Genomic DNA, 26,189 nt, shown 5'->3' with positions numbered 1-26,189 from the left:
CACTTAAGAGATAACCCAGACAGCTTAAAACTAGTGCAGAAGAGCCAGGCTACAGTGGCTCATGCCTGTCATACTAGCTACTCAAGAGGCTAAGATATCAAGATTGCAATTCAAAAAAGTCTGTGAAACTTATCTCTACTAAACTATCAAACAATCTGGAAGTGAAGCTGTGACTCAAGTGGTAGCGTGCTAGCCTTGAACACAAAAGTTCAGGGACAGCACTCCAGGCCAGAAGTTCAAGTCCTAGGACTAGCACACGTGCACGAGCATGAACACGTGTGCATGTACAGCACACACACACACAAATTAATGCAGGAGTATCTCCATATGACAGGGATGAATGATGCTATTTTTTTCACACATTACAATATTTAAGCCTAATTCTATTTTAAAAGAAAATGTTAAGTACCTTGTCCTTGAGCACACAACTAAGAAAAAGTAAAGCAAGATAGATGAAGGACATGAGGCATGGGAGATAGCAGCTAGGAATTTAAAAATACTGTATTAATGAACAGGTTAATTAAATACAAACAAGCACTACTTTCATTGCTTTAGATTTACAATCCCTCATTAAGCTGCAAGATACAGGGTTTTTTGTTTGTTTGTTTTGTTTTTGTTGGTCAGGGGCCTGAACTCTAGGCCTGGGCACTGTCCCTCAGCTCTTGAGCTCTTCAGCTCAAGGCTAGTGCTCTACCACTTGTGCCATAGGGCCACTTCCAGCTTTTTCTGTTTATGTGGTACTGAGGAACTGAACCCACAGCCTCATGCATGGAAAGCAAGCACTCTACCACTGAGCCACCTTCCCAGCCCAAGATACAGTTTTTTAGGAGTCAGTTCTCTCTGACCTTGACTGCCTAAATAATTAGTGTGTTCTGGGAATTGAGCAAAGATACCTTTTTTGTTTTTGTCGGTTGTGGGGCTTGAACTGAGGGCTGGGGGCTGTCCCTTAGCTCTTTCGCTCAAGGCTAGTACTCTACCGCTTTGAGCCATAGCACTACTTCAAGTCTTCTGGTGGTTAATTGGAAATAAGAGTCTCACAAACTTTCCTGCACAGGCTTTAAACCCCAACTTTCAGATCTCAGCCTCTTGGGTAGCAAGGATTACAGGCAAGAGCCACCGGCGACAGGCACAAAAATATCTCAAAATGTATTGGGGGAAAAACATTTGGTAAAATTACTCCTTTTTTTAATTCACAAATGTGTTTCTGAAGGAAAATATTTATGCCAAGGATAGACATCTGTCTTGAAGGGAGCATCTGTCAGACACTCATCCTGTGTAAAGGGATGCTCAGACATATACCTCATAATGACTCAAATTTAATAGCAGACCATCCTTGAGATTTCAGGGCCCAACTGATAAAACAGTGTAATAGCAAATATAATTAAATGTACCAGATTCTCAAAACAAAGGAAAGCATTTATCCTATGATGGATTAAAGCCAAACCCCCAAACTACTTTTCACACAGACCTCTGAAGTTAAAATAGTCACTGCACCTGTTGGTCACATGTGCCCACATCTATTTCTCAGTAGGGACTATCTTTCTATCTTTGGTTTGATGTACTAACAAACTTTCATGGGCTTTACCTAGATGTGTCTTAAAATTCTTTTTCTGTAACATCACAAAGTTGTTATACAAACGCTAGGTAAAGCCTCACCAAATGTAGCCTATGTAAAAGTGATCTGGAAACTAAAGACTGATAAAATTTATCAAAAAAATGAATGTGGCAAACTTAAGACTAGGTATGCAGATGAGAGATATGTTATTGCTATTCAACTCTGCAATAAATATATGAATGTCCTACCTCTAATTCTGTAATAAGTCTGACCACTTTTACTAAGGGCCATTATTTACTATGAAAAAAAATCAACTACAAAAAGCTAAATACGGAGTAAACATTAAAACTGAATGTTTGGAGCCAGTTGTGAATGCACATACTTTAATTCCAGTCTTCTGGAGATTGAGTCTGGAGGATCTCAAGTTGGAAGACAGCTTGGGCTCTATAGTGACAATCTGTCTCAAAAAAAAAAATAGTGGTTGACAGGGATAATATTGGAAGCTGGACGAGCAATACTCACATTGTCTTAGTATAAAGATAAGATGTTTTGATGAAAGGTGTGCTAATACTGATTGTATTTGCCAATTTAACTTTTTACCCTGGAACTGATGCTTTGCAAAACATCTTTTCTATTTTCTGTAACAGCTACGGGGGGCTTCCCAAGTTTTAGGCTAGGGTAAATGACCCAACTTGCTGCACTTTAATGATAACTGTGCTCTTAATAGAGTTTTCATTTTAATCTCTGGTGAAGTAGGGGAAATTAGCAATTATAATTAAGCTTGGAGATAAAGACAAGTCATTTTAGATGAATGAACTAGCAAATACACAAACTTTAATGGAGTAACTGATTACTGTCTCAGGATTTACTCTATTACTTTATGTTAACCAGATAAAATATGAGGTTTTGTAAAGCAGGAAGAAGTAGAGAGACAATTTAGAAATGGGCTTGCTTAATAATAGATTATTTATTCATTCAACAAATATTTCATCAGCACCTATTGAGGTCAGAAATACAATGCTTAACATTCTTCTGTATCCCTATGTATTTATTATATTTTACCTCTGTCAAGAAGCTGGGCCCTTGGGCTGGGAAGGTGGCTCAGTGGTAGAGCGCTTGCCTTGCATGCATGAGGCCCTGGGTTCAATTCCTCAGCACCACATAAGCAAAAAAAGAAAAAAGCCAGAAGTGGTGCCGTGGCTCAAGTGGTAGAGCGCTAGCCTTGAGCTGAAGAGCTGAGGGACAGTGCCCAGGCCCAGAGTTCAGGCCCCATGACCGGACCCAAAAAAAAAAAGAAAGAAAGAAAGGGGTGAGGAACCTAGAAATGTAAAAAGCCAATGTTTATCTATTCCTCAAGATATTTGGCACACTTTCTCTTTCTCTCCCTACCTCCTGCTTCTTTCTCTCTTGTCTCTCAGGTATGGAGTTCTATAGTTATTTTAATCTGGCAAAGAGAATGAACAAAAGGAATTAATATTTACTGCTATATATTTGTGCAAAGTATATACAGTATGTACTGAGCATTCACCTATGTTATTTCATTTAATTTTAGAGCCACCTTATCAGGTATTATGTACTAACTAAAAATACATGAGTGAATGTTCATTTTACAAGGATCACATTATAATAAATCTAAACTAAAAGAATTGAGCAACACAACTTAGACTTAACACTATTTCACATAACAGAACCTTGCAAAAGGCTACTAAAGGGGAAAAAATATCTTTATTAACATGCAAAAAATGCCAAAAAAGAAATACAAATGACTAATACATAAATCATGTAAATGTTCAATCATACAAGTCATTTTCTTTTTTTTGTTGTTGTTGTTGGTCCTGGGGCTTGAACTCAGAGCCTAGGTGCTGTCCCTGAACTTCTTTTTGCTCAAGCCACAGGTCTGCCACTTGAGCCATAGCTTTATTTCCAGCTTTTTGGTAATTTACTGGAGGTAAGAGTTCTCACAGACTTTCTTGATGGAGCTGGTTTTGAACTGAGATCCTTAGGTCTCTCTGAGTAGCTAGGATTACAGGCATGAGACACTAATGCCCTGCCTTACCAGTAATTTTAAAACAAAGAATAGTAATGAGAAACCACTTTATCAGAATGGCCAACACAGTACAAATTTTTTTTCCTTCAAGTGACTCAGCAGTATTTCCTCCCCAATTTTCACAGGTGTGGCATACATTCATCCCAATCATCTACCAATGATCTACCCAATCATCCCAATCATAACCTTCAGTGACTTTAAAAGGGGATATAAGACCAGTGTTTTTTTTTAAAAAATGATCAAAGCTGTACACAAGAATCTAAGAGACATTATATGCCATGATGTCTACAGTAGGGGAAAAAAAGAGAAATCACATGAGGTATGGGACTCTCAAGTTCTATTTTAGAACACATAGGCTTACCTTTCATCCCACACTGAAATCCAATGAAATAAGCAAAAATAAATTCAGAGTAGTTCTGAGAACCTAAGAGATGCTTACAGCAGACAAGTGAGGTAGAATTAATTCCCAAGGAACTGTGAAGCAAGTTAAGATAAATGGGCAGCAAAATTCAACAGAGCTAAAGAACCCCAAACTGGGCTGGGCAGGTGGCTCAGTGGTAGAGCGCTTGCCTTGCATGCATGAGGCCCTGGGTTCAATTCCTCAGCACCACATAAGCAAAAAGAAAAAAGCCGGAAGTGGTGCTGTGGCTCAGGTGGTAGAGCACTAGCCTTGAGCTGAAGAGCTGAGGGACAGCGCCCAGACCCAGAGTTCAGGCCCCACAACCGGACCCCCCCCCCAAAAAAAATAACCCCAAACTTTGTGTAGCCAAAGAGTCCTTTCTTCAAGATACAAATTTTTCCAGAAGAATCCTTGAAAGATAGTAAGATGAGAAGCAGTGAGGATTAAGTAAAGAAAAAGCCATATATGATTGCAGAGCTAGAAAACACAATTGCCAGTAAACTTTCCTACCCTCTCAGCCAGTCTTGGCTCTTTAAAATGATAAGCAATATTCCTTGGTAACAGTGAGGCTAGAGAAGTAGAGCAAATTATCAATTAGCTATAGCTTCCATGAGGAATGGGGAGCCCACCAACTTAGAAAAGCAACCCACATACTCTACAGAAACATATGGCATCCCACAACAAATGGGCAAGCTAACTGAACAGATAGTTCTCACAAGAAGAAATATAAATGCCTAATAGATACATGAGAAAGTCCTCAACATCCTTAGCTATAAAGAAAATGAAAATGAAAATCACATCAAGATTCCATCTCAGTCAGGGTAGCAGCCAGCAAGAAAACAACAAATGCTAGAAAAGATGGGAGGGGAAAGAAGATCCCTCAGGCACCTTTGCTGGGACTAGTGCAACAGTTTGGAAATCAGCACGAAGATTCCTCGAAAGTCTAAAAATAGATGTTTCTTAAGACCGCCATCATTCCACTGTTAGGCATATATCCCAAGAGGAATAAATCAATTCACCAGAAAGACACCTGCATATCCATGTTAATACCAACACAGTTGACAATAGCCAAATGATAGAATCAATCAAGGTGCTCAACAACAGGTGAATGAACAAAGAAGATATATCTACATACTATACATATTCACATACATACTATGAACTATTACATGGACATAAGAAAATGAAATCATGTCAGTTGCAGGAAAATGGATGCAATTAAGAGGACAATTATACGGACCAAGACAAATCACGCTTCAAAAACAAAATATAGGATGTTTTCACTTATATGTGAATGCTAAACCTAGAAGACATTCATATTCATGGACATGTACTTAAGTATAAATATCCACATACATAATTACACAGATGGTTAAACATAAAAGATGAATCGAGCTAAGAGGTTCAGAAGAAAAAGGAGAGAATGGAAAATGAAACAGGGTGAATAAATGTGTAACACATTGCAAGTATATATGTGTGCAGCATAGAGAAACTGAACACAAGCGGATGATCAATAAGAGGATGGTGGGAAGAGAATCGGACCCTGTAGGTGGGTGGGGACAAGCAGGAAGAGTGTGTGCTAGTGGGGAGGATAAAGGAGGCTGAATATGTTCTAAATAGATTATTTGTAACTATGAAAACAAAGCCAAAAAACCTGCAAGGGATGCTATTTTTAGAGGAAAGAGTGTCTAGGGAACGTGATAGAGGAGGTGAAATTGATTGGAATACAGTGTAAACATGTGTGGAGATGTAATAATGACCCCCATGTATATGTGATATAAGCCAATTTTTAAAAATACATGGTATTCTCAACAAAGGAGAAAATATGAAACAGAGGCATCAAGTTTGAAACAGAGTTTTATAAGGAAATGTACCTGCAAGAGCATAGTATTTGAGGCAGTCAGAGAAAAAAATGTAAGGCAAGAAGGCAGAAAATGGATCAAGAATTCTGAAAGGCCATAAGGGTATTCAGTCTCGGTCTTTTCTCTTTTCTCCTGTTTGCAAGACAGCATGGATGTACTTTCAAGCTGGTCAATGACACGACCAAAATTGCATTTTATATCATACTGCCAACTCTAGATAATATATCCAAGTTGGACAAGACTCAACTATCTACCTTGAAAGCCTGGTGTGAATGGCAGAACCATTAATAAAAGTGTCAAAATAAAGAGGAATAAATTTTGAGTAAATGATGTGTTAGGAGTAAGAGGATCAGTAAGGGTCTACAGGGGTGGCAGAGAAAGAAATGTAAGAGAAAGATATGGAGATCAAAAAGGGCAGGAGACAGTGATTAACAATGTCAGGTGCAACAGAAATGCCAAGTAAAATTAGGACTAAGTGAATACACTAGATGTAGTATAGAAATCATAAGCAAAATCACTCAGCAAAAACAAGGTAAGGGGTGATGGGAATGGAAGCCAGAAAGCCACAGCTGAAGTTTCAGAAGTGAATGAGAAATGGAAAGACTATATATAGACCCTCTTTAAGTAGTTCAGAAGAGAAGGAAGGTTTTGAGAATCTTAAGAATAAGAAAATGGACAGAAAGAGCATAGGACTGGTTGTTCACACTTGTAATCCTAGCTACTCAGGAAGCTAAACTGAGGATCACAGTTCTAAGCCAGTCCAGACAGAAAAGTCTACAAGATTCTACCCCCAATTAACTAGCAAAGTGCAGGACTCAAGTCCTGCATGGCTCAAGCAGCAGAGTGCCAGCTGTGATCAAGATAGCTGAAGGAAAGCTCAAAGCCCTAATTTCAGGCCCTAGTACCAACACAAAAATAAAGAAAATGGGCAGACTGTATGAAATCAGAACGAGGAAGCCTGTTGAAAACAAACAAGGGAGGAGAAAGAGGAAGGCAGAGAGAGGAAAACTGAAGGAGGGGATATGATTGATGGGGTATACCATATGCATGTATGAAATCATTACAATGAGCTTCCCTGGGCAACTAATATATGCTAATACGTAAAAAAAGCAAAGAAGGAAGGAAGAAAGAAAAGAAGGAAATGGGCAGAAAAAAAAAGACAAAAATGAATTGAAAAATGCTGCAAGGTTACACAACCTCGGTACTGCTAACATGTTAAATTTAAAAGTATACTTGGATGGTTTTAGTGAAAACTTTAGTAAGTGGATTAACAAATAGAGTAGATACAGCTAAAGAGGAAATTAGTGAATTATTGGTAGATGCCAAGAAATCACCCAAAAGGTAACAATGTAAATTAAAGAGCATTTAAGTAACATGGAGCATACAATGACATTCCAACATTATAACATCTAAATAATGGTTCCAGAAATGAACAACAGAAGAGAAACAATACTTGTTAAGAATTTTTTTTTAAACAGGGTACCAGTGGCTCACACCTGTAATCCCAGCTACTTAGGAGGCTGATATATGAAGAACACAATTCAAAGCCAGCCCAGGTAGTCTGACAGACTCTTACCTCCAGCTAACCACCAAAAAAACGAAGTGGAGCTGGGGCTCAAGTTACAGAGTACTTGCCTTGAGCAAAAATCTAACAGCACTCAGGCACTGAGTCCAAGCCCCTGTACCTACACATACACACACAAAAAGATTTTCCTAAAGATATCACAAGACCTCAGACTGATTGGATATACCAAATAAGCATAGGCTATGAAAACAAATCTATCCCTAAAGATATTGCAAGTAAACTTCAAATTGAAAAGGAAAAGGGAATGCTGGACACATTGGTTTGTGCAGATAAGACCAGCTATTCTGGGAAAACTGGAAGACAGATCCAGCAAAACCCCTATCTCAACAAATATGCTGGGTGTGGTAGTGTGTGCCTGTGATAGCTGACAGGACTGCTGTCTGAAGCTGGCGAAAGCAAAAACAAAATCAATAAAAAGTGGAAGCGGAAGCTGAAGCTCAGGTGGTAGTGCTCCTGAATAGCAAATACAAAAGACCCTGAGTTCAGGGGGGGGAGGAAGGGAGGGAGGGTAGTAAGGAAGGAAGGAAGGAAGGAAGGAAGGAAGGAAGGAAGGAAGGAAGGAAGGAAGGAAGGAAGGAAGGAAGGAAGGAAGGAAGGAAGACAAGATTGATTAAAAGGGAGTCCAAAAGAAAAGATAATAACCTTCCTACAAAGAATTTGCAAGGGAAGAACAACAGTCTTCTCATTAACAAATAAGTCTTGTCAAAACACAAGAGAATCACATTACCAAATGCAAAATGAAAATTATTGTCAATCCAAATGACCTACCTAGTTCAACATTCAGAGAAAAAGTGAAGCAAAGACATGTTCAGAAACATTGAGACTAAAGTTTACTATTAAAAGAACCTCATGAAAAGAACTACTTAAGAGCATTCTTTATTAAGAATGTAAACTGACGTTCTCTAAAGAACTTGTATCTGTATTAAGCATCCTGGAGACTGCTTGACCTTACCTAAGTAGAACATTGTGACCGTGGACAAATGGAACGTTGTAGGTCAAGAGCCAAAATTACCCTGAGCTACTTTTAATCCCATTTTATTCTTTATTGTTATTTTTTGGCGGGCTTTAATCTGTTTTGTGCTTACTAGGCAGGCACTGTACCACTTGAGCTATGTCCCCAGGTCTTTTCCTTCTAGTTATTTTGGGGGTGCATTTATGCTCCCACCAGCCTGGATCATGAACCTCTTGTTTATTTCTTGTATAGCTGAGATGACAAGTACACACCACCATGCTCACCTTTTATTAAGAAGGAATTCTCGGAACTTTTTGCCTGTGCTGGTCTCAAACCACAATTATCTCAATCTTGCCTCCTAAGTAGATTTTTCAGTCCTTTTCAATAACCACTTATTACCAACCTTTGTACCTGACCTAAAACCTACTGACTTTTAGGTGAAATTCTTGGAATGTATCTGTGATACTGACAACCTAGCCTCCATCTACTAAAGCTAAAAATGTGATAAAGACAATATCAAAAGCCTACAGACTTCCCAGCCTTGGTACAGCCCACAAGATAGCCCCCACTTATGTATTTTGTAAGCACACTGATTTATAACTCTTTGGCTATAAAAGTTCATGTTACCCTTTCTGTGGTAGAACATGTCATTAAGATAACTTAAAATTACATCTTTATTTCCAGACTACAGGCACTCATATTTGGCTCACATTAAACTATTTTCTTTTAAAGCAGAGTTGGTATTTTATATCAACAGAAGTAAACTGAACCAAGAAGAAATGGGATGAGTGATGAAAGCTGAGACAAAAAAAAACCCTGAATATTGATGAAAATGAATTAAGCAACTCAAAGGCAGTGATGGGAGGGAGGGAATGAGAGGGAAAGAGGTAACAGCGTACACTGAGCAAGAGGAAAGAAATGTACATATCCAATTTGGAAAAAATATTTGTATTGCCAAAATTTGTAGAGTTCATAAACTTTATAGACCATGATAATGACAATTCACCTTGTAAAGGTTAAAATGTGTTTGTGACTTTGGCTAAGTATCACTATTCCACAATACTGTAGAATTTATGGAATCGCTTAATCTCAATAAAGATTTTTTTTAACCTGAAAAACACATTCGTGAATATTTACTACTTTTATAAGCTTAAGGTAGTTTAAACAAGGCAAAAAACTAACACATAAATAACATTAACAAGAAAAGAGAGAGAAGGGTTAAGAGGAAGCCATTCCAAAAATCTCAGTAGGTAAGTTTAGACTTTAAGCAAATGTATATATTAAAATTTTAAGGGTAACCAAATTTCTGGCTTCAATAATAAAAGTACTGGAAGAAGTATAGCTGTCCCACTTAAATGAAAAAGAGCTTAGCTAGCGGGCGCTGGTGGCTCACGCCTGTAATCCTAGCTACTCAGGAGGCTGAGATCTGAGGATCGCGGTTCAAAGCCAGCCCGGGCAGGAGAGACTGTGAGACTCCTATCTCCAATAAACCATTCCAAAAACCAGAAGTGGCGCTGTGGCTCAAGTGATAGAGCGCTCGCCTTGAGCTGAAGAGCTGAGGGACAGTGCTCAGGCCCAGAGTTCAAGCCCCACGACCGAAAAAAAAGAAAAAAGAAAAAAAGAAAAAGAGCTTAGCTAATTGCAAATGCAAGATGGTGTGTGTGTGTGTGTGTGTGTACCAGGATGGTGTGTACCAGGGCTTAAACTCAGGGCCTCTCCCTTGGCCTTCTTGCTCATGGCTGTAGCTCTACTAATTGAGCCACACTTTCTGTCCAGTATTTTGCCAGTTAATTTGAGATGGAGTCTTGCAAATTGTTCTGCCTGGGCTTGCTTCAAATCTCGATCGTCTAGGTCTCAGCCTCCAGAATGGCTAGGATAACTGGCATGAGCCATCAGTACCCAACTTAGGACTTTCTTTAAATTCAACAGAGAGCAGCAAGTTAGCTTGAAAAGCAGTGTCCCTGTATTTACCTGGGGTAAACTGAACACCAAAGAAAATGTAAGATAAGATAGTTGGCAAAGTAGTACAAGCCTACTGTAACTTGCTAAAGGAACTGTGTTAAACCACTGGAAGTTGCAAAAATGAAAGAGTTTGCAAACTTCTGTAGGATTTCCTTAACCAAGTCACCTACTCCCTGCTCACAAGCACTCAGAGAGAGAAGAGAGCACAGAGGGCACCCATTATGGTTCAGTGTCATACACACTTGGCTGCTGTTGCAGACATGTACAACAGCAGCCATGTCTAAAACAGAAGACACTTCACCTAGATCATTCCCCCTATCTCCATCAAAGGACATAGACTGCTTCTGGAGAGAGGTAGGAATCCAAACAGTTTACCACAACAGTCAGGAGAGTGGCAAGACTCTGGAAGTAAGTCCTAAAACCAAAGTGTAATCAGAATAACAAATGCCACAATTCATTATTGACTTCAAGCTAAGAAATTTTCAAGAGAAAAAACAAGGGCATGTCAAAAGATACTCATTAAGACACAAATGAAGAGAGAGACCTGAAACTCAAATGTAGCAGTGCTACTGCTGAAGGGACAACGTGAAATAAGGGCCATTAGCATAAGCCATGAGCCATTAGCAAAACAGGTTCTTTTGTTCTGATTTAAATTACTAAATATTAATTCTCTGAGAACACATTACAATTCACTCATTACAAAATGGCTAAGAAAAGGTTCAAGTGGTTATAGGTTTAAAGGGAGGGGTCTTGCTAAAGACATGAGCAGAAGCTGCTATAAATGCAGAGTCACTGCAGACAGTTATATTAATATAACAACTCATTCAAAGAGCTGTTGAAATGTGGCAGTGTCCAAATGCAGCTGGCACAAGGCTTAATGCTGGTTTGAGGCACAGAGCAGTTTGGCAGTTCAAGTGGGTCATGACAAGCAAAGCGAAGGCCTTGAGACAGAATTAAGAGTTTGCTACCTGTCAATTTATGATCCATGCACTGGATGGTGTCATGAGAGGTTAGTGGGTGCTGCCATACTCTAAAGTTAGGTAATGTTCCTTTTATATGATCCAGGTGAAGTTTGCATCCTTTTGTTGATTTGGTACGTTTGAATAGCCAGAAAGCCACCGTTTTATACAATATGGAGTAACTTTGGAACAGGGCATAACCTGGTCTTCACAAATAGACCTTAATTCCCACTCTAATCACAAAGTATCTATATGAAAATTTGATGGGGTTGGGAGGGAAGGGGGAGAATGATAAAAGAGGTGACACTGATCAAGAAGCATTGTACTTATAAACTGACATGTTGAATTGTAACTCCCCTCCCCTTTTTTTGGTCAGTCATGGAGCTTGAAATCTGGGCCTGGTCGCTGTCCCTCAGCTCTTCAGCTCAAGGCTGGTGCTCTACCACTTGAGCCACAGTGCCATTTCTGGTTTTCTGGTGGTTTATTGGAGGTAAGAATCTCATGGACTTTCCTGCCTGGGCTGGCTTTGAACTGTGATCCTCAGATCTCAGTCTCCTTGAGTAGCTAGGTTTACAGGCATGAGCCACTGGCACCCAGCTGGTAACTCGCTTTGTACAACTACTTAAAGATAATCTTTTTAAAAACATGAATTTGAAGTCTGAAATACTCTGGCAGTAATCACAACAGAAAAAATTCAAACTTAGCCCAACTGTTAACTACATTAATTCAAAACCTGGCACTAAAGGCCTAACAGAAAATACATGCCAATTTAAAGAAAAATTATATACCTCAGTCTCTATCATTCTACACAACAAGTCAATCTTATAATAACAATTTTTAAAAATCATAAAGTATAAGAGAAAAAAAGCACTCAGAAAAGATAAAGAACATACCAGAACTAGACAGAAATAGATATTGGAAACATCTAATGTGAAATTTACCATACTGTTAAGCCATATGTTGGGAGCTCTTAATACACGCGCGCGCACACACACACACACACACACACACACACACACACACACACACAAAAACACAAAATGAGATGGTTAAGTTCAGCAGAGAAATGGAAAATGTATGAAGGAGTAAAATAAAACTGCTAAAAATGGAAATCACTTAAGAGATCAAGAATACCTTCAATGGGCTCATCAGTAGACTCAACTCTGCCAAGGAAGGAATCAGGGAACTTGAACATGGTTCAAAATAGATAATACCAACCAAAATGCAGAAAAAAAATCAAGAGTAGGGGGACAGAACTGTCAAGCTCTGTGAGATACCAAGGTGCTAAAAATACTATCATTAGAATCATAGGAAAAGAAAATGGCGCAGAAGAAATACTTTAAGAGATAGAGCTCAAAATATCCCTAAATTATACAACATCTATGATTTGTAATCAGATAAAAGAAAAAATGCAAAATTTTATACACAATTCATTGCCACCATCATTTAGCAACACTCAGAACTAAATCTAGCTGGGTGCTGGTGGCTCATGCCTGCCATTCTAGCTATTTAGGAGGCTGAGATCTGAGGATCACAGCTTGAAGCCAGCCTAGGCAGGAAAGTCTATGAGATTCTTATCTCCAATTAACCACCAGAAAACCAGAAATGGCCCTGTGTCTCAGAGTGGTAAAGTACTAGTCTTGAGCAAAAGAGCACGGGGACAGCACCCAGACCCAGAGTTCAAGCCCCAGGACTGGCAAGAAAGAACTAAATTTATAAGCCCTGCCTATTGCCACTCCTTCAAAACCAAACTTCTTTGTGACACAATCATCAGGTCATTAGTTCAACTCCACGACTGTCACTTCACAAAGGTTACTTCTATACACAGGTCTCCTCTAAGTCTCATGGTTTGAAACCAGCCCAGGCAGGAAAGTCCATGAGACTCTTAACAAAAAGTTGCAAGTGGAGCTCAAGTGGCTTAAGTGGTAGAATGCTAGCTTTAAGCACAAAAGCTCAGGGAGAGAACGCAAGCCCAGTGTTCAAGCCCCAGGACTAGCAAAAAAAAAAAAAAAAAGAGTTAAATAGATTGAATAAAGATCCTAGTATATAGCTGAAATAACAAGGATCAAAGCAAAGCACATATGTTCACATCATATTTTGCAATTCTCCCAACTAAATATGATCATTTTTAGATCCATGTCTTGAACATACCCTCTGCTTGAAAAACCCTTCACGTCTCCTGACATTCTGGGCCTCCCTTGAGACTCTTAACATACACTCAGAAATCACTGCATGTCCTCTATGTTTGTGTTAAGTTTTCTTCTTCTGACCTAGGGAATCAGCATCATGCATTTCTACTAGAGCAGAACTAGACACTCAAAACATTACCCAAACATAAGGTTAGACCAAAAAAAAAAAAGACAGTCTAGACCTCATTTAACAACCCTAGACATAGGGACAGACTTGAAAATATAACCTTAAGGCAAAGACTGAAACCCTGTTTGCTAGAAAAAAATAAACCTACAAAAAAGTGGTGTCACAGTCTTAAAATCTGATCTGAGGCACCTACTTTCAAATAATGCCCTAGGCTGGACAGAAAGTAGACAAAAGTAAGAACACAAACTATTTCTAAACTCTTCAAGTTACTAACACCAGAAAAAAAGATTTAAGTGAAAAGAAAATAAACCTGAGCAGGTATGGAATGGTTGGAAAAGCCTAAGAACTCAGTAAATACAAGTTAAAGGGTGCACCAAAATGTAAGTTTCAATGCAAGCAGTGAAGGGCATGATGCTGTCATTATTCATATGTGGAGGGGAAGAAGTGGGGAAAAAAGTACTCTACATCACCATGAAGGAACAACTTTCATTAAGGAAGACCTTGGTGGGGGAAAAATGCTCAATCTTCAAGGCATGTGAAAATTTAGCACTGCTGAAAATTTCCCTTAAAAATCAACAAAATAGAACACATTAGGAGGCTTACTGTAGAAGAAAGAAATCAGGATATAAGAAACAATACCTTTACAGAATTTTCATACACATAGGCTAGTTTGAACACACAAAAAAATGATGGAGAACTGTTTAATATAAATGACAAGGTCACAAAGTGTAAACCAGGTTGAAAATCTGCCCCTGAATCTTGGTGCTCCTAAACATTATCAAAATACCATTAAAAACTGTATATGTTCAAATGTTATTTCACAGAACATGAAATAACATACATACATGTTAAAAAATATTAAACTAGATCTGATTGTATTTGTTTAAACAATAGAATAAAGCTAAATTTAATATTAAATGCAACATTTCAATAAAATATTAACTATCTAGTGGATTAAAGGTGTCTGGGAATGAGAAGAGGCAATTAACAGAGTTTCAGGTTTAAATATGGAGGAAAGCTAAAATTGCTAAAAAGAAATATTTTAATTCAGTTATAAATAGAAATGACCTTCCTATATAAGGTTAACAGAATAAAGGATAAAAGGAGTCTTTAGAAAATTAATTTCTATAAAAACAATGAAAAGAGTACCACAGATGACAATCAATCAAGGAAGCAGTTAAAAAAAATTTAATGAGTTGAGGGGAGAATATTTTACCTTGCAGAGATTATGGTCTCTAGGTTAATTATTAGGATTCTATTGAACTAAAACTCGACTTTCTGTAACATTTCATGTCTCACTCTGCTTAAAACCTCCCATGGCTTCTCAAGAGACAAGTTAAAAAATAAAAAGCCAGCAATGGACTACTAAGCCTTTTAAGATCTTATCTCTAAAAAAAAAAAGATCTTGTCTCTATCTACTTCTGCTTCATGATCCACTTCCCTACTTTCCAGCCATTTTGAATGTTCTTTGAAAGACCTTGTTTTTTCCAAAGTCTCTAGGTCTCTTACCTTGCTTCAAGGTATTTGCACCTTCTGTCAGGAAATTTTAGTTCCCCAACTCAATCAAATACTTCCTATCCTTCAAGTCTTACTTTTTTGGTGTTGGGGGGGGGTTGGGTTCTTTGGTTAGTTGGTTGGTTTTTTTTGCCAGCCCTGGGGATCAAAGTTAAGGCCTGGGCCCTGTCCCTGAACTTCTTTGTTCAAGGCTAGCATTCTACCATTTGAACCACAGTCAGACCCACCTCTGGCTTTTAGGTGGTGAATTGGAGATAAAAGTCTCAAGTACTAGTGGGGTGCCGGTGGGTCATGCCTGTCATCCTAGCTACACAGGAGGGTGGGATCTGAGGATCACAGTTCATAAGACAGCCTGGGCAGGAAAGTCTGTGAGACTCTTATCTCCAGTAAACCACCAGAAAACCAAAAGTGGTGCTGTGGCTGAAGTGGTAGAGTGTTCACCTTGAGCTGAAGAGCAGAGGGACAGCGCCCAGGCCCAGAGTTCAAGCCCCACAACCAACCGAAAAAAAAAAAGTCTCATACTTTCCTGCCTTGGCTGGTTTCAAACTGTGAGACTTAGAGGAGACACATACAGAAGTGACCTTTGTGAAGTGACAGTCATGGAGTTGAATTAATGACCTGGTAATTGTGTCACAAAGGAGTTTATTTTGAGTTTTTTTGAACTTGGATTCTCAGATTTCAGCCTCCCGAGTAGCTAGACTACTGGCATCTGGCTTCAAGTCCTACTTCCTCAGCGTAGCCATTCCTGTCAATTTCACAAGGATAGATTCTCCAGTCTAACTTTCTTATTTCTTCTCATAAGGCTTTGTATTCCCTCTCTGCCTCCATGTCAGAACTAAAAATTCTTTAAGGGCAGGGCTGACTTCCATTTCACTTGCAACTTAATGCAGACTCTAGTGAAGTTTGGCACACAGTAAGTACCTATGAAATACTTGCTAAATGAACACAGGCAGATCCTCATGGTATAAGACAAGTTATTTTAGAAAGAAATAACTGATAAAGAAATATAAATTTGAGCCAGGCGCCGGTGGCTCACGCCTGTAATCCTAGCTACTCAGGAGGCTGAGATCTGAGGATCGTGGTTCAAAGCCAGCCCAGGCAAGAAAGTCCGTGAAACTCTTAACTCCAATAAACTACCAGAAAACCAGAAGTAGCGCTGTAGCTCAAGTGGTAGAGTGCTTGCCTTGAGCTGAAGAGCTGAGGGACAGCGCGCTCAGGCCCAAAGTTCAAGTCCCATGACCCACAAAAAAAAAAGAAAGAAATAGAAATTTGCACAAATGTAGCTTTTATCTTACCTCCAACCAATTTCAATAAGTGAAATTAAGTTCAACCTTTTTCTTTTTGTGTGTACTGAATTTATTGGTGGTAATAATAATAATTAGTTACTCACAGTTGAAGTTAACATGTCCCACAAGCAGCTGACAAACCAGGATGACATACCTGGGTGTGTGGATAAATTCTAGAATATATCATATCTGCACCTGCTCTGAAAGGCTCTCTGTTCACTAGGAAACTAAATTCACAACTGGCCAATGTGAGGGTTAATTGGTTAAGTCCAAGTCAGTAACTTGTTTTTCAACTATTGCTATTTTTTAATCTGCCATATCTTCTTCATTTATGTGTGTATGTTTAATCTGATCATTATAATACAATCTCATACTATCAATAACTTAAGTTTAGGATTAATACAAAATCTAAAATTAAGTTCTAAACTCCAACTTAACTAAATTAATGTAACACAAGCTTTAAAAAATCATAATGTATTCCTTCATATGTTTTAACTTTCAGAAACCAAAGTTGTCCTTAATATCAAAATCATTATCTCCCTCTAGATCAAAGTTATATTGAACCAGGCACCAGTGGCTTATGTTTGTAACCCTAGCTACTGAGATCTGAGGATCGGAGTTCAAGCTAGCCTAGGAAGACAAATCCAAGACTCTCATCATCAATAAACCAGTAAAAAAGAAGCTGAAATGGAGGTGTAGCTCAAATGGTAGAGTGCTAGACTCCAGTAGAAAAAGCTAAGTGACCTCAACCAGTCTCTGAGTTAAAGCCCTAATACTAGAACACTCAAACACACACACACACACATACACACACACACACACACACACACACACACACTTACACTCTGGGCCTGAGAGGCATGTCTCAAGTGGTAAAGTTCTTGCCTAGCAAACTCAAAGTCTGTAGTCCAAACCCCAGTACTGCCAGAAAATTACACTGTAAAATGCACTTCCCATCTTACTATTCCACATTAGGTCACAAAGAATCACACAGCTATAACTGTCAAACAAAAAGCAAGCCTATTCTGAAATCATTTTGACTGAATTCACAGTAAACTATTCATATTATACCAGTCCTATATGTCTAATTTGTTCGTTATCAAAAATACAGACAAACCTACCACACACAACCTATCACCTGTCTGGCACTTGTAAGAGCAACTTTCATAAGAGTATGAAAATTAGATACAATTTCAAAGCACATTCCTCTATTTTACAGACCTCTCCAAAAATAACATCCCTAAGCTATCCTATGAAGCAGAGGCTATCTATACAAACCAACACACTGAGAAAGACAAACATGTCATAATAGGGCAGAGAATAGCTAGCCTGTGTGTATACAACAATGCCCATCCACATAAGCAATACACTGAGCAAAGACAAACAACTTGAAAGATGGCAGAGATTAGCCTGCTTGTGTAGAACAAGTTTATCATATTCAATGCTCCCTGTATGCCCTAAAAGATAATAAGAAAATGACACAAGCAGGAAAGCTATTCCTAAACTCTTTCTAAATCTTACAACAATCTAATCTGAAGCAATGCACAAAGTGGAGGTTGCATTTAAATATAGGAATGAAGGTTACTATACAGCATGCACCAGTAGACACGATTTATCAAGGAAAATTAGACCTCAAATAATAAAATGCACAATGCCATTGGCTTAAAATCAAGAAAACCAATAATCCTGCCCATGATCTTAAATTTGAAAGTATATTTTTGTTGCATAATAATTACATTAGTTTTACCTTGATTCTTACTTTCCAATACATCACCAGAAACCTCATTATTTTATTTGCTTGAAAAGCAAAATAAAACTGAGCCAGACATGGTAGTGTATACCTGTAACAGGAGGTACTGGTAAGGCAGAGATCAATAGAATGGAGGTTCAAGGCCTGCCTGTGTAAAAATTAAGTGAAATTCTATCTCAACAAATGAGATGTCTCTGATAGCACATACCTGTAATCCTACCTACATAGATAGGAGGATCTGCAAGTCAACACTGGCCCAAGGTAAAATTTGAGACACTATTTGAAAAATAATTAAAGCAAAAAAGAGCCAGGGGCATGAATCAAGTGGCAGAGCACCTGTCTAGCTACATGTATAAGGCCCTGAATTCAAGTCCCATTGCTTACAAAAAAATTAAAAATAGAAATACAAGGCAATTGATATCATTTGTAGTGTGGTCCTTCATAGTCTGCTATGTGTTATACTTTGGCCAAACCTGAAAAGGTCTATACAAGAACACATTTTAAAGATATCTTTTAAAATTTACATTTTGTTTAGCAGTATCAGATTATTAAAGGAGCTAAGCAAAGCAAATAAATATAGTTACAAAACAATGTTAGCAGGAACAGGGTTTGGGGAGGGGTAACATAATTTAAAATTGTAGTAGCAATTATAGAACCATAAAATTTACAGAAGTACATGTTAAAAGGGTGAATTTTATGATATGTAAGTTACATCGCAATGTATGCTTTGTAGGAATTTTTAAACTCTATGGATAGACCCAAATCTTCACAGAATCTCCATCTGGCTTTGGCAAAGAACATTTCTGGCCCTAAGACTCTACAATATTCTTGCAAGAAGCTTTAAATAGAACTTTCAAGCAGAAAATTTTTCATCAGTGTCCAACTTCCATGTACTAAGAAGTAAGAATACCACATCTCTGTAGACTTACCTTCATATTTTACTGAAATCATAATTACAAAAATCTATGCCTACCTACAAATTGCAATAGCTATCATTTTACTTAAGAGTACATCTAAACTACAAAATTCAATTTAAGGAGTATCTTCATAGTCTTTATTTGTGTAGCAAAGTTAGTCACAGTCCAAAGTTACAATGAAACGTAGAAACAGGAAATACTAAGTGGTTAATTAGAAACAGTTACCTCATTTTGGACATAAATGATTATGTCCCAACCTTCATTTATGCAGAAATGAAACTAATGACCCTGGGTTAGAAGTTTGCACTTCCATAGTCCAGCCCCTCCCCAATGTCACAAAAGGTTAGGCAACCTTGCCAATGTAGACCTTTAGATTCAGGAAGCATATTTATACCTGTAGTACCTCCTCAGCAATGATGTATAGCAAGAACTCAAAACATGCGTAGAGAATCAGAGTCCTAAAGAAAAAGCAGAAAGCATAATTTTGAAGAGTATGACTTCAAGTCAGACCGGTTTGGATAGCAATTTTGCCTCCTAACGCTGACTAGCTGACTAATCTGTACAAATTATTTCTCTGGGCTCATTTGCCATGTATATTCAAAACAAGAAAAAACATCTACTTCACTGATGCTGGGAGAACAAAGAAATTTGTGTATTCGTCTAAAGAAATAATTTTCCACAATAGCTGGTATTTAGTATGATTCAATAAATGTAATATTGTAAGAATTATAGAGAAGATTCTCCAGGAGACCACACCCAAAACTTGACCCTGTTGAGAACTGTCTCGATGTTTCTAAGTAAAAGTTTAATTCAAAGTGCTCACAATCAATTTCAAAGACCTGAATGAACTAGGTATTTTTAACTTAATAATTTTCTGTTAATTCCCAAATCTAAAATGTTTAAATGTTCTCTCTCTCTTTAAATAGAAGGTCTTTACCCTCAGTTTTCAACACCCACTGACAGAAGAATTAACCCTAAACTTATACCTCCATATGAAAAAAATGTACAAACTAGAATTTAAAAATTAGGCCAGATTTGTAATTCTGTAATTCAGTCAGTAATTCGTTGTTCTGTTTAAAGGACACATTATAAACAATATCAAAAACTTAAATACAAATATGAAAATTGTGAATCATCAAAAGATTTTAATGTTGAGTTTAAGACTGAAAGCAAAGTTGAAAAGCTTTCAAGCAGAAAGCTTAAAGGTAATCTCTAGAACGCCCCCCCCCCCCACCCCAAACACACACACACTTTTCCCTGCCCTGCCACTCCTATGCTAGAGATCAATTAGAGGGCCCTGGCCTTCATCACTGAACTACATCCTGAAACCTAAATGTATTTTAATTGCATTAAGCTGAAATATATGATCCAATTGATACCATCATCATCTTTATCATCTGATAAAGAATTTTTGAGATTCTATCTTCTCCTTTATCAAGGAATTTGATGTGGCCAAAAATAAAACTCAAAAGCGTAAAATTATAATTCTGAATTAACAATTTGATACTTCAAATTTTGCTATTTTGTACTTATGTTAAAGATTATATAAAAGATTTCCCTCACATTTTAGATCTATGCATGTGGATAGATTCATTTGTTCTTAAATGCCTTGTTACTACTGGCATCAATTTATTACATGAAAAAGTCACATCCTCATGTAACTGATGAAAACAAAGTACTAAATTAGCACACTTCCTAAGATCTGTAAGAAATAAAGATAACCACCAAAACTGTCAAAGGAGGAGAAAGTGAAATTTTAACAGGCATAATAAAGAAAACATTTCTCTGATCTCTTCTTCATAAATTTCCCTCTGTTCAATTTCTCAGCTATAACTGAATTTTGTTACTAAGTAAACTGAAACATACATCTTTTTTTTTTTGAAACATACATCTTAATGAAAGGTTAACTAACTTTCTCCAAAAGAAGCCAGCGACTGTCATTTCCCACAATGCAACTATTGTTGAGAGTCTCTCGTAGATTCTTGGCCACAGTCTTGAAGCAAGGCAGTGGGAGAAAAGCACATTTAGAGGAATTTCTCCATCTCTCTATTTCAATTTGTAATGTAAGAATACTGCACCTTCAAAATGTAAAATCTGGTTCTTGTTAAATGAATCTGTCTTTATCCCCATGCAACAAATTTGGAACAGAATCCAACTTACTTGCAGTTAGCCAACCTTCCATTACTTATCTATGGTGAGATGGCCCTCCAAATTCTTTCAATGGGAACCTTTCCTTTGAAAAACCCCGAGGGAACACAGTAAATCCAACTCTGATTTAAATAACTTCAAGAACGTTACAATGAAAACAATGGCAGATTCATTTAAGGACTAGCATAAATCAAAATCAAGAACTCAAGCTAAGGGGCTAAGATATTCCTTACAGCGTGAATAAATATTAAGGCTAGGCAGGAAAAAGTAATGCTCTTTGGAGAAAGAATGCTATTTCTAGGGTTTTTGTCAATGTATTAAATTTTCGTCTTAAGAAAACAAGCTTACAAACTATGCTGACTAAACAAAATTAGGACATTAATATCTTTATATTTATACATACATATGTCAAATTAGCCTTAGCAATGATTGTTAGAAAGGCAAGACCATTGATAAGGGTCTGATACCCTGTCCAACCAGAGAACCTTCTAATTTGAAATGGCAGATTATTTAACATTTTTAAGTGGTTAACTTTGTTTAGTATGCCTCTTTTGGAAGTCTATTATTTAATACGCTCAAACGGAATTTTTTTTTCCTAATTAGGTTTCCTTGTACTTGTGAAATCTCAGCATCCACAATGCTGGCAGCTTCAATTCTACAGCCTCTCTCTTCTAGCTCCTTCCACTCCTCATGCCCCTCCTCCATAAAAATAAGATTTCCTTCCCAAATGTTCTCTTCTATGCATTTGTCAACAGAAACACCCACGGTGGTGTCAAGCTGGTAATACTGGTGCAGGCTTCCTTACTCTGGTTCCAGTGTCAACGCCAAAAATGCTCAAACCTTAAAATAGTACATTTAATAACAAAATTAAAATGCTTGCTATCTTCATAAATATTACATTCTCAAAAAAAGAGGCACTCTTCTTAAATTTTTTTATTATTAATAGACCTTAATTGGATTGCTGGATGTAAGATTATACTGCCCGCTTCAACATGAAATACATAGGGACAAGCAATAATAGCCTCTTCGCAATTTTTGAAAATATCTCAAAACACCTAAAGGAATCAAAAGCAAATTTACACCTAAATATTTATTCATACGTAATTACAGATAGTGTTGGTAAAGGTGTCCTTTTTGTAACCTTACAGCAAGAATGGAACAGGCTGGAAATATTCTAGCAGATGTTACCTAAAACCATAATCCTATATTCTATTCACTTATATCTCCTGTTTCAGTCAAACGCTCTCAAATTAATTTGTGCCATCTTTTACATTAGCTACATAATCGTTACGCTCAAACAAATCTATTTCAGATGCACAGAAATTATTCTCTGCCAAGAATACTCTCTAAAATCAGCTTAAATTTCAGCCAATTAAAATAAATTGTGTTAAGAGAAGACTGATCTGCAACTACTTAAATATCACAGCATCCGTCTTATCTCAGTAGAGATACTAAGGTCAGGCTTTTCTTATTCAAGCATCTGTGCTGGAACACTAAAGTGAAGGGAAAAACAAAACCCTCAAAGAAGATCTGCCTTTACACTGAAATATGTTCAGGTTATTTTTTACCCCAACGTGGGCACAAAACGTGTCAATGCTAGAAGGACTGGTTCGTTCTGGAAGACGGTTCTAAAACCCAGAATTCGATTTCAATGAGAGTCCAAAGGGTTAGAAGGTCCGAGAAAGGGCCAGTTTTTGCTTGCCCCCCGACCAAGCCAGTGGTGAACTTCATAGCAATGCCTGAAACTTGTTGGGGAGGGAGGGAGGTGGTTTAAGTCGCCGGGCCGGAAGGCAGAGTCTCTCGCCCACCCTCCCGGGCACCCAAGGTCAGAAGGGCCCGGGGTCGGGGTCGTAACTCACAGCCCCCAATGAGTCCCAGGTTCTGTTGGATCTTAGGCTGGGGACTCTGACGCTCAGCAAACCCTCCGCCCCTCGGCGCCGACGGAAAAGGGCTTCCCTCGCCTCAAGTCCCCCGGAGCTCGCGCCGCGGGGGCGGCGGGGCGGGGACGCCGCAGACCCGTCGCGGAGGGGAGCCCCGCGGGGCGGCCTCGACCCGCGGCTGCTCTTTCACACCCTCTCGCCTCCCTGCACCACAAAAATATCACCTCAGACCTCGGAAAGCCCTTGCAAAGGTGCAACGGCTTGCCAAGGAAGGGCTACTCCAGGTTGGGACGCCCTCGCCGCGTCGCCCGGTTCTGAGGGACCCGAGGTGCCGCTGCTTCTCTCGCCCACCCAAGGGGACCGAGTGGGTTCGTCCCTTCGCTCAGAAGGAACTGGAGGATATATAGGCGATGTAAGAATAAGAAGGCCTGGGGGGGGGGGCAGGCGCGACTACTCACCCCGCGAGACCCCCACCTCCAGCGTGGGACCCCACAGCTCCGAAGGCCGCCGTCACCGCTTTACCTTCCCCAGCAGCAGCGACAACTAATCGACTCCTCCAGCCCCGCCCTCTCGCAGAAACGAACGCGCAGCCTAATATGCTAACTTCCCCGCCCCGGCCTGCCCATTCGGACCAGTAAAGAAGCTTCTTCGGACCCTTCAGGTACCGCCTCAGACCCGCCCACTTTGAGTAGCAGCCAATGAAAGCAGAACGCTCGGCCTCGGCCTCGGGCTCGAGCGCCCCTCCCGCGCCGCTCGTTCTCGAGTCGTCGAAGTATCGCTACGTTGGTTTCTGGTACAAGCTCGCCTACTCGCGCACGCGCGCGCCGCGCCTCCTAGCGCACCAGGTTTGGTTGCCTTTCCAGGCCCTAGCAACCTGGGCTGAGAGGCTGGGAGGGGCGGGGCCGGAGCTGCGAGCTGAAGCGGGGGAAGGGGGGCGGTGAAGGGAGAAGATCGTGACTGAGAAAGGGGTGGTTGCGGGGGTTGGGGAGCCGAGGAGGCCCGGGAATCCGCTTGTCACTGCGGAAAAAAGGGGGGAATCCTGCCTGCAGCGCAGCTATCCAGACCTCCCTCCAGAGGGACCCATGCAACGGGAGGGGGAGCACATTCAGGGCGGGAGCCGAAGAACTGCTTGGAAATAAAGGATGGAAGATGGCTTATCTCTGTCATTGGTAAAAATGATCATCGAAGTCCATTGTTGCTGCTGTCTTAACTGTTGTAGCCATGCGTGCACACACAAATGCGTGCGCGCGCGGACACACACACACACACACACACACACACAGAGGGAGGGAGAGAGAGAGACAGAGACAGAGACAGAGAGACAGAGAGAGAGACAGAGAGAGAGACAGAGAGAGAGAGACAGAGAGAGAGAGAGAGACAGAGAGAGAGAGAGAACCAGCAGCCTGCAATCCCCGGGTGACTTAAGAGCAAAGAATTAGCAGCCTGAGGATTCCTTCCACAGAAGCTGGGCGCATGCGAAGGGCTGCTATGCAGCTTCCCCCATAACTCTACTTCGGTCTGATGCTGTCATACAAGATTCCCTAAGTGGTGAGAAAGCAATGAAGTCATCGCCTAGCCAGTAGAAATGTAAAGATTTTAATAACCACTTTGAATCAGGTTTCCAATGAGCAGGAACAGGTGATGAAATAGGAGAGAAATTTCCAGTGCCACTTCTTGAAAATTAAGACACATAATGATTTTTGAAAGACAGTGCAAACAAATCTACATAAAACTGTATAATGATATTCATTCTTAAAAAAAAAAAAAAAAACAGAGAAAAAAACCAGGCTATGTTTTCTGGTTTTTAGTAAAACCACAAAAGCTAGGTAGTGTATAAGATCCTACCAGCCACCAACTTAGAAATAAATATGCAATATTGTAAAAGGAAATAGATATCTTGGATGAAAATCCATTTAATCTGTTCTTGTCTTGAATCTGGTAACAATGCAGAGCAATATGCTACGTTTGGCCATTCTGTGCCAACCCAGTAAGGTTTTCTATTCATAGCATGGTGAATGTGTGATGAGGAAACGACAAGAACCTGCTTTCTCTTAAGCTTTTTTTCTGGAAGCACATTAGAAAATTTTACAGGTAGGAGCAATGAATTAGCAGTGAGGGATAATGGAGTCAGTATTAACAGCAAGTGGCTTTATAGGGGCTCCTGCTCCCTCCAGAAGCAAAGTAACAGGGCTGTGACCTGAAGCTCCACTCATGTGGAGACAAAATCCATGGGAAAATCATTTCCTTTTCACCGTCGCTATCTTTGTATTAGAAAATCTTTAGCAGCATTGCCTTTGAAGCAAATGAAAGGCGCTACAGCAGTGCAGATTCAGAACAAGATAAGGAAAAACCAATAACTGGCTATCTATTGATATGTAAATGCATTGTAGTTTCAAGATGGAATATCAAATGGTCTTCCAACGTGCCACCCCATATGTACAAATATGATCTTCCTCTTAGGGATATTTTCTTTTATTTCCTTTGAGTATTGGTGAAGAGATTCCTGAAGCCACATCCAGTTTAATTAATTCCCCTTCTGAGCAAACACTAGCCATTTTAGAAGGTTATTAACGATTTTTAAAATATCATGCTGTGACACTAAATGTCTTCTAGGTGCTAAGACCTGTACTTACACTTAAAGGCTGCCAGATGAAATACAGAGCAAATCAATAAATTTCAATTTCAAAAAGCAATGAGTTATTTTAATATAGCTATCTATTTTTTATTCCAAATACATGAAAGACAAAGCTAGAAGACTGAGTAAACTTTTTAATCATTGTCAAAATAAAGACAGTTGTGAAATGCTCTCTTGGGTTTAGACCTCCCAATACAATCAGGATTGTAAGAAAAAAGCTTTAAGACCAAACAAAAGAATAAATTTGTAGTGTTTGTAGAAAGAGATGAGCATACTTATACTAAAAAAAAAGCCTGATTTGCTGTTTATCTGAAATTCAAATTTAACTGTGCAGCCTCTATTTTTATTTGCAAAATCTGACAGCTTGCTAATGTGACACACATTATCTTTAATCCTCACAATTTTTTGCAAGACTCTCAC

The 26,189-nt window shown here is 39.1% G+C and overlaps 1 protein-coding gene across 1 annotated transcript in view; it reads right to left on the bottom strand.

Moving 5' to 3' along the window:
- The window catches only part of Cdkl5 (cyclin dependent kinase like 5), a 155,660-nt gene extending 131,999 nt beyond the window's left edge, over positions 1-23,661 (bottom strand). Inside the window, exons 1-2 of the mRNA XM_042670408.1 lie at positions 23,593-23,661; positions 19,501-19,564 (exon numbers count right to left, since the gene is read on the bottom strand). The gene's annotated coding sequence lies outside the window, so the exon portion shown is untranslated. The remainder of the gene's footprint in view (positions 1-19,500; positions 19,565-23,592) is intronic.
- Positions 23,662-26,189: the final 2,528 nt, after the last annotated feature.

The sequence above is a fragment of the Dipodomys spectabilis genome, unplaced genomic scaffold (assembly GCF_019054845.1).
Source record: "Dipodomys spectabilis isolate Male_0828 unplaced genomic scaffold, ASM1905484v1 ptg000549l, whole genome shotgun sequence".
In the NCBI taxonomy this organism is placed as follows: domain Eukaryota; kingdom Metazoa; phylum Chordata; class Mammalia; order Rodentia; family Heteromyidae; genus Dipodomys; species Dipodomys spectabilis.
This window is presented reverse-complemented; position numbering and strand designations above follow the sequence as displayed.